The following is an 8,730-nucleotide window of genomic DNA, read 5'->3' as shown; positions in this document are numbered from 1 at the left end:
CGATGGGGGATGGGCTGTAAACTGGACAAAGTTACCTTCAAACTGCAGCAACTGAATAGAAGATCAGAGTCACAGCAGCTGAGTCTTACAGTGTATTCCAGTGGAGCCCAGTGGAGTAGTGTTGTATTGATGGCAGAGAAGGCCAGGAATTGGGAATCAAATTTGAGCAAAGTTCCAGGGCTCACTGATGAAAACAAAGAGCTGGCAGGCTCAGGGAATGGGCAGTGGGCACGGTATCTCCCTAAACATCTCCGCCTCGCTGCCTCTCTCCTCCTTTAAATGTTCCTCAAAACCTACCTCTTTGACCAAGGTTTAGGACTCCTGTCCTAATATCTCCTTATGTGGCTCGGTGTCAAATTTTGTTTGATAATCGCACCTGTGAAGCACCTTGGAATATTTTACTATTTTAAAGGCACTATATAAATACAAGTTGTTGTTGTAGGTGGCTCTGGTATGGCGCGAGCAGTGACAGATATGATGGGTGAAAATAGCTCCCATCTCTGCTGAACTTTCGACGACGCTGAAACTGAGGCAGATGTCACATTTCGGAGCGGTCAATTGCCCTCAGGTGGGTTACATTGTGTATTCAGCCCCAGTGGCCTAATGGATAAGGCACTGGCCTTCTAAGCCAGGGATTGTGGGTGCGAGTCCCATCTGGGGTGATGTGTTTTTAATGATTGACACAATGGCGGTTTAGGCGGGGCAAGTGGTGGAAGGTGCTGCCAGGCTGGGAGGCTGCATTAAGGAGGATTGTATTATCACCTGTAGCCAAGATTCCATCAAGGCCGTAAGGTCAATGCAATCATCCACAATAAGGAGGGAGAGAGAAGACAGGCCAGTTAGCCTGACATCAGTCATTGGGCAAATGTTGGAATCCATTATTGAGGAAGTGGTAACAATGCACTTAGAAAATCATATGATTAGGTTTTTGTGAAAGGGAAATTGTGTTTAACAAATTTATTGGAGTATTTGGAGGATGTAACTAACATGGCAGATAAATGGGAACCAGTGGATGTTGTATATTTGGATTACCAAAAGGCATTCAATAAGGTGCCATGTAAAAGGTTTTATTTTTATTTGTTCCTGTGATGTGGGCATCGTTGGCAAGGCCAGCATTTATTGCCCATCCCTAATTGCCCTTGAGAAGGTGGTGGTGAGCCGCTGCCCTGAGGAACTCCTGTAGCGATGTCCTGGGGCTGAGGTGATTGACCTCCAACAACCACAACGCTACGCAAGATAAGGTATCCTGGGGTTGGGGTAATATATTAGCATGGATAGAGGAGTGGCTAACAGACAGAAAACAGCGGGTAGGGATAAACGGGTCATTTTCCGGTTGGCAGGCTGTAACTAGTGGGGTGCTTGGGCCTCAGCTATTTACAATCTATATTAATGACTTAGATGAAGGGACCGAGGACAATGTATCCAGATTTGCTGACGATACAAAGCTTGGTGGAAAAGTAAGGTGTGAGGAGGACACAAAGAGCCTGCAAAGGGATCTAGACAGATTTAGTGAGTGGACAATAAGGAGGGAGATAGAGAATAATGTGAGGAAAGGTGAGGTTATTCACTTTGTTAGGAAGAATAGAAAAACAGAATATTTTTTAAATGGTGAGAAACTATTAAATGTTGGTGTTCAGAGAGATTTAGGTGTCCTCGTACAGGAAACACAGAGTTAGCATGCAGGTACAGCAAGCAATTAGGAAGGGAAATGGCATGTTGGCCTTTATTGCAAGGGTGTTGGAGCACAAGAGTAAGGAAGTCTTACTACAATTGTACAGGGCTTTGGTGAGACCACACCTGGAGTACTGCGCACAGTTTTAGTCTCCTTATCTGAGAAAGGACATACATGCCTTAGAGGCGGTGCAACGAAGGTTCACTAGATTGATTCCTGGGATGAGAGGACTGTCCTATGAGGAGAGATTGTGTAGAATGGGCCTATACTCTCTGGAGTTTAGAAGAATGAGAGGTGATCTCATTGAAACATATAAGATTCTGAGGGGGATTGACAGGGTAGATGCTGAGAGGTTGTTTCCCCTGAATGGAGAGTCTAGAACCAGGGGTCACAATCCCAGGATAAGGAGTCGGCCATTTAAGACTGAGATGAGGAGGAATTTCTTCACTCAGAGGGTTGTGAATGTTTGGAATTCTCCACCCCGAAGGATGCTGAGTCGTGGAGTATATTCAAGGCTGAGATCGATAGATATTTGGACTCTAGGGGGAACAAGGGATATGGGGTCGGGCGGGAAAGTGGAGTTGAGGTCGAAGATCAGTCATGATCTTATTGAATGGCGGAGCAGGCTCGAAGGGCTGTATGGTCGACTCCTGCTCCTACTTCTTATGTTCTTATGGTGATGGACATTGAAGTCCACCTGATGGCATGAGAGTTCATGGGGTCAGGAGTCAGCGTTGAGGACTCCCTGGGCCACTCCCTCCTGTCTGTGTAGCACTGGGCCGCCCCCTCTGGTGGGTCTGTCCTGCTTGTGGGACGTGATATACCCAGGGATGGTGATGGAGGAGTCTGGGACCTTGGCTGATAGGTATGATCCTGTGTGGTTGCATTCTGGCCCAAGCTACAAGTTTAAAGTTACCTGGGCCCACTGACCATCCACCGCTTTGTTTACATCAGTCAGCCCTGGAAACTTCCACGGAAATACCTCCAGCAAACCTCTCGGTTACTCAGCCATCCCAAATCCCTGCTCCCACTTCCTCGAATTGTCAATACAATTGTCCACAAGGCCCTTACCAGCCTTGAACTTATTGCGGATGATTGCATTGACATCACGGCCTAGACGGAAACTTGGCTCACAAGTTACGATTAATGCAGCCTCCCCGCCTGGCTGTACTTTCCATCAATTGCCCGGTCTAATCCGCCATAGTGTCAATCATTAAAAACACATCACCCCAGATGAGACTCAAACACACAATTACTTACTTCGGAGGTCAGTGCCTTATCCATTAGGCCACTGGGGCGGAATAGTAACAACACCCCACCTGAGGACAATTGACCGCTCTGAAATTCCTTACATTTCCCAAATCTTGGAAAGTTAAGCACTGAGGAAAGCTATTTTCACCCATCATATCCGCCGCTGCTCACGTGCCATGCCAGAGCCATCTGCAGCAACAACTTGCATTTATTTCGTGTCTGTAAAGTAGTAAAACATCCCAAGGGGCTCACAGGAGCGATTATCAAACAGAATTTGACACCGAGCCACATAAGGAAATACTAGGACAGGTGACCAAATGCTTATCATAGAATGGTTACAGCACAGAAGGAGGCCATTTGGTCCATCGAGCCCTTGCCGGCTGTCTGCAATACCACTTCAACTAATCCCACTGTCTCTGCCCCTTCCCCGTAACCATGCAAATGTTTTTCCTGCAGGTACTTATCCAATTCCCCTTTGAAAGCCGTGATTGAGTCTGCCTCCACCAGCCTTCCAGGCAGTGCATTCCAGATCCTAACCACTCGCTGAGTGAAATAGTTTTTCCACACGTCGACTTTGGTTCTTTTGCCAATCATCTTAAATCTGTGTCCTCTGGTTCTCGATCCTTCCACCAATATGAACAGTTTCTCTCTATCTACTCTGTCCAGACCCCTCATGATTTTGAATACCTCTATCAAATCTTCTCTCAATCCTCTCTGCTCTATGGAGAACAACCCCAGCTTCTCCAGTCTATCGACATAACTAAAGTCCCTCGTCCCTGGAATCATTCCCGTAAATCTTTTCTGCACTCTCTCTAAGGCCTTCACATCCTTCCTAAAGTGCGGTGCTCATAATTGGACACAATACTCCAGTTGGGGTCGAACCAGTGTTTTATACAGGTTCATCATAATTTCCACGATTTTCTACTCTATACCTCGGTGGCAGGACATATTGAGAGAGTGGTTAACAAAGCATATGGGATCTTGGGCTTCATAAATAGAGGCTTTAGGTTTTGAGTACAAAAGTAGAGAAGTTATGCTGAACCTTTATAAAGTGCTGGTTGGACCACAACTGGAGTATTGCATCCAGTTCTGGTCACCACACTTTAGGAAGGATGTGAAGGCCCTTGAGAGGGTGCAGAGGAGATTTACCAGAATGGTTCTGTGGATGGGGTATCTTAGCTGTAAGGACAGGTTGGAGAAGCTGGATTTATTTTCATTACAGCAAAGGAGGTTGAGGGGTGATTTGATAGAGGTGTACAAGATTATGACGGGTTTGGATAGGCTAGACGGGGAAAGGCTCTTCCCACTAGTTGATGGCACAAGGACTAGGGGACACAGATTGAAGGAATTGGGCAAGAGATACAGGGGGGATGTGAGATAAAACTTTTTTACACAGTGAATGGTGATGACATGGAACTCGCTGCCGACGGAAGTGGCGGAAGTGGAGACACTCAATGTTTTGAAGGGGAGGCTGGATAGGCACTTGAGGGAAATAAACTTGCAGGGCTATGGGAATAAAGCGGGGGAATGGGACTGACTGGATTGCTCTAAAGAGAGCCGGCACGGAGTGGATGGGCTGAATGGCCTCCCTCTGTGCCGTTATGACTCTATGACTCTACAACTCGATTCATGAAGCCCAGGATCCCGTAAGCTTTTTTAACTGCTTTCTCAACCTGCCCTGCCTCCTTCAATGAGTTGTGTACATACACCCCTAGTTCTGTCTGTTCATGCACCCCCTTTAGGATTGTACCCTTTAGTTTATATTTCCTCTCTTCATTCCTTCTACCAAAATGTATCAGTTTTCTGCGTTAAATTTCATTTGTCACGTGTCCGCTCATTCCACCAGCCTGTCTATGTCCTCTTGAAGTCTATCACTATCCTCCTCACTGTTCACTGCACTTCCAAGTTTTGTGTCATCTGCTAAGTTTGAAATTGTGTACAAACTTTACTCTGGCTGTGCAGTTTGGGTTTGATTGAATACCTACCGTAGTATTCGGGCCACATGGGAAGAATGGGGTGAATCGATTCATTAGCCACCCAACAATGTGCATTTTAAATCCTAATCAAAGATTTTCTGTTTACTGTGAGAATAATTTGCCCTGCAAATAATGATTTGGCGGTCACAAACTGACCCTTAAGTCTCATGATTTTCATTGCTTTATGTGCAACCCCAGTGGCCTAATGGATAAGGCACTGGCCTTCTAAGTCAGGGATTGTGGGTTCGAGTCCCATCTGGGGTGATGTTTTTTTAAAGATTGGCACTATGATATGGCCGTCAAGGCCCAGAATGTCAATGCAGCCATCCAGAATAAACTCGTAGATGGTCAGGGCAGGGTTCGCAAGTTGATAGACATTCTGAAGGGATTTGGGAGGGCAGAGTAACCGAGAGGTATGCTGGAGGTATTTCTGTGGAAATGTGGAGAAGTGTTGTGTGGCAGAAAGCACTGGTGAAGTTGGAGGCCATCATAAGATCCAGAAATGGACGTCGGCCCAGGAGAGTGAATTTCTGACCAGGAACCCAGACAGCAGCAAAATAAACCAGTGGGACAGTCCCAGACTCAGCAGGTGACAGCAGCGATGGGGGATGGGCTGTAAACTAGACAAAGTTACCGTCAAACTTAAGCAAGTGAATAGAAGATTTGAGTAGTCCTGTGGAGCAGTGTAGTATTGATGGCAGAGAAGGCCAGGAATTGGGAATCAAATTTGAGCAAAGTTCCAGGGCTCACTGATGAAAGCAAAGACCAGGCCGGGTCGGGGAATGGACAGTGGGCATGGTATCTCCCTAAACATCTCCGCCTCGCTACCTCTCTCTCCTCCTTTAAATGTTCCTCCTAACCTACCTCTTTGACTAAGGTTTAGGGCACCTGACCTAATCTCTCCTTATGTGGCTCAGTGTCAAATTTTGTTTGATAATGGCTCCTGTGAAGCACCTTGGGATATTTTACTAGGTTAAAGGTGCTATATGTCATGTTCATTCATAACTAGTCGTTGTTATTAAGAACAGCTAGCTTTTGCTGGACACTTTATTGAGCACATGTGGACTAGGCACAGTATCTGTAGAGGCCTCCATCTTGACTGCTGCCTTGTGGGTAGCCGAGTGCATCGTGGGTAGCCCACTCTTATATACATACAGCACCACCTAGTGTACCATTCCAGAATGACAGGTTACTGATCATTACATCCCCCTTTCTTTGAGGTTAAACAAAATCAGTATCAATCAATAACAACATAAACATCTTCAACAGTCAATGCATTTTCAATGTAGTTTTCTTTGTACTCAAAGATTAAGTCTATCAGGCTTTTTTACTTCACGTGTGGATCTTCTCAGCACACGTAAGTCTGATGTGTTTTCATGAGAGCCTGTATGTGTATTTGTGTTTGATTATTCTGGTGGTGAGTGACAAGATTCAGTTGTGGCATTGTCATCGATTTGCTCTTCGATAGTCTCTTGTGTTTTTAGGAGGGAACGGCTGTTCCTCCTGAGAATCTGTCCTTCCTCAGTTCTAACAGTGTATGACCTTGGTCCTACTTCCTCAAGAACTGTAGCTTTCCTGTTCCATGCATCTGGATCCTCAATCCTGACAACATCATCCCTTGTCAATGGTTTCAGAGTTTTGAATGACTTTTCATCGTGTGATTTCTGTTTCAGCTTTAACAGTTGAAGTCTCTGTCTCAGTTCTTTACTCTGCTTTTCTTTTGCACAGCAGGGTAGCGTGGTACGCAACTTGCGACCCATTAGGAGTTCAGCAGGTGAAGAACCAGAGTCTAATTCCCTTAGCAGAGAGGTCAATAACCAGGGGTCATAGATTTAAAGTAATTGGTAGAGGGGATTAGAGGAGATTTGAGGGGAAATTTCTTCACCCAGAGGGTGGTGGGGTCTGGAACTCACTGTCTGAAAGGGTGGTGGAGGCAGAAACCCTCATCGCATTTAAAAAGCACTTGGATGTACACTTGAAGTGCCGTAACCTACAGGGCTACGGACCAAGAGCTGGAAAGTGGGATTAGGCTGGATAGCTCTTTGTTGGCCGGCGCGGACACGATGGGCCAAAATGGCCTCCTTCTTTGCTTCAAATTTCTATGATTCTATGATTCTAAATAATGATTTGGACGTCACAAAATGGCCCTTACGTCTCACGATTTTCAGCAAGTTAATTGTAGCCCCAGTGGCCTAATGGATAAGGCACTGGCTTCCTAAATCAGGGATTGTGTGTTTGAATCCCATCTGGGGTGATGTGTTTTTAAAGATTGCCAGGGGCGAAAGGTGCAGCCGGGGGGGATTTTATCGGCACCTGTCAGCCAAGTTTCGGTCAATATCTTAATTAATATCAGTGTAATCGTCCAGAATAAGCTCGTAGATGTAAAGAGCCTAGTTTGCAAGTTGATGGGCGTTCTAAAGTGAGTGAGGATTTGGGAGGGCAGAGCAACCCAGAGTTACGCTGGAGCTATTACTGTGGAAATGTGGAGAATTGCCGTGGGGCAAGAAAGCACTGGTGAAGTTGGAGGCCATCATAAGACCCAGAAACAGTGGAGAAATGGACGTCGGCCCAGGAGAGTGAATTTCTGGCCAGGACCCAGACAGCAGCAAAATAAACCAGTGGGACAGTCACAGACTCAGCAGGTAACAGCAACGATGGGGGATGGGCTGTAAACTGAACAAAGTTACCTTCAAACTGCAGCAACTGAATAGAAGATCAGAGTCACAGCAGCTGAGTCTTACAGTGTATTCCAGTGGAGTATTGATGGCGGAGAAGGCCGTGAATTGTGAATCAAATTTGAGCAAAGTTCCAGAGCTCACTGATGAAAACAAAGAACAGGCAGGGTTGGGGAATGGACAGTGGGCACGGTATCTCCCTAAACATCTCCGCCTCGCTACCTCTCTCTCCTCCTTTAAATGTTCCTTAAAACCTACCCCTTTTGACCAAGGTTTAGGACACCTGTCCTAATATCTCCTTATGTGGCTCGGTGTCAAATTCTGTTTGATAATCGCTCCTGTGAAGCACCTTGGGACATTTTACTATGTTAACGGTGCTATAGGTACTTGAGGGAAATAAACTTGCAGGGCTATCGGAATAGAGCGGAGCAATGGGACTGACTGGATTGCTCTAAAGAGAGCTGGCATTGACTCGATGGGCCGAATGGCCTCCATCTCTGCCGTTATGACTCTATGACTCTACGACTCTATTCATGAAGCCCAGGATCCCGTAAGCTTTTTTAACTGCTTTCTCAACCTGCCCTGCCACCTTCAATGATTTGTGCACATATACCCCCAGGTCTCTCTGTTCATCCGCCCCCTTTAGAATTGTAACCTTTAGTTTATATTTACTCTCCTCATTCCTTCGAACAAAATGTATCAGTTCGCTCTTTTCTGCGTTAAATTTCATCTGCCACATGTCCGCCCATTCCACCAGCCTGTCTATGTCCTCTTGAAGTCTATCGCTATCCTCCTCACTGTTCACTGCACTTCCAAGTTTTGTGTCATCTGCAAATTTTGAAATTGTGTCCTGTACAAACTTTACTCTGGCTGTGCAGTTTGGGTTTGATTGATTACCTACCATAGTGTTCGGGCCACATGGGGAGAATGGGGTGAATCGATTCATTAGCCTCCCAACAATGTGCATTTTAAATCCTAATCAAAGATTTTCAGTCTGCAGTGAGAATAACTTGCCCTGTAAATAATGATTTGGCGGTCACAAACTGACCCTTAAGTGTCATGATTTTCAGCATTTTCTGTACAGCCCCAGTGGCCTAATGGATAAGGCACTGGCCTCCTAAGCCAGGGATTGTGGGTTCGAATCCCATCTGGGGTG

At 45.9% G+C, this 8,730-nt stretch overlaps 3 non-coding genes across 3 annotated transcripts; all 3 read left to right on the top strand.

Annotated features, from left to right (window-relative positions):
• Nucleotides 1-589: 589 nt before the first annotated feature.
• trnar-ucu (transfer RNA arginine (anticodon UCU)) lies at nucleotides 590-662 on the top strand. Its single transcript has one exon. It is a non-coding gene; the product is annotated as a tRNA-Arg (tRNA).
• A 4,428-nt stretch (nucleotides 663-5,090) lies between these two features.
• Nucleotides 5,091-5,163, top strand: trnar-ucu (transfer RNA arginine (anticodon UCU)). The gene has a single exon. It is a non-coding gene; the product is annotated as a tRNA-Arg (tRNA).
• A 3,494-nt stretch (nucleotides 5,164-8,657) lies between these two features.
• Nucleotides 8,658-8,730, top strand: trnar-ccu (transfer RNA arginine (anticodon CCU)). The gene has a single exon. It is a non-coding gene; the product is annotated as a tRNA-Arg (tRNA).

This window comes from Somniosus microcephalus, chromosome 28 (assembly GCF_052327205.1).
Source record: "Somniosus microcephalus isolate GS21.2 chromosome 28, FLI_Smic_1.0, whole genome shotgun sequence".
In the NCBI taxonomy this organism is placed as follows: Eukaryota; Metazoa; Chordata; class Chondrichthyes; order Squaliformes; family Somniosidae; genus Somniosus; species Somniosus microcephalus.
Note: the sequence above shows the minus strand (reverse complement) of the source record. Positions and strands in the feature narration are given on the sequence as shown.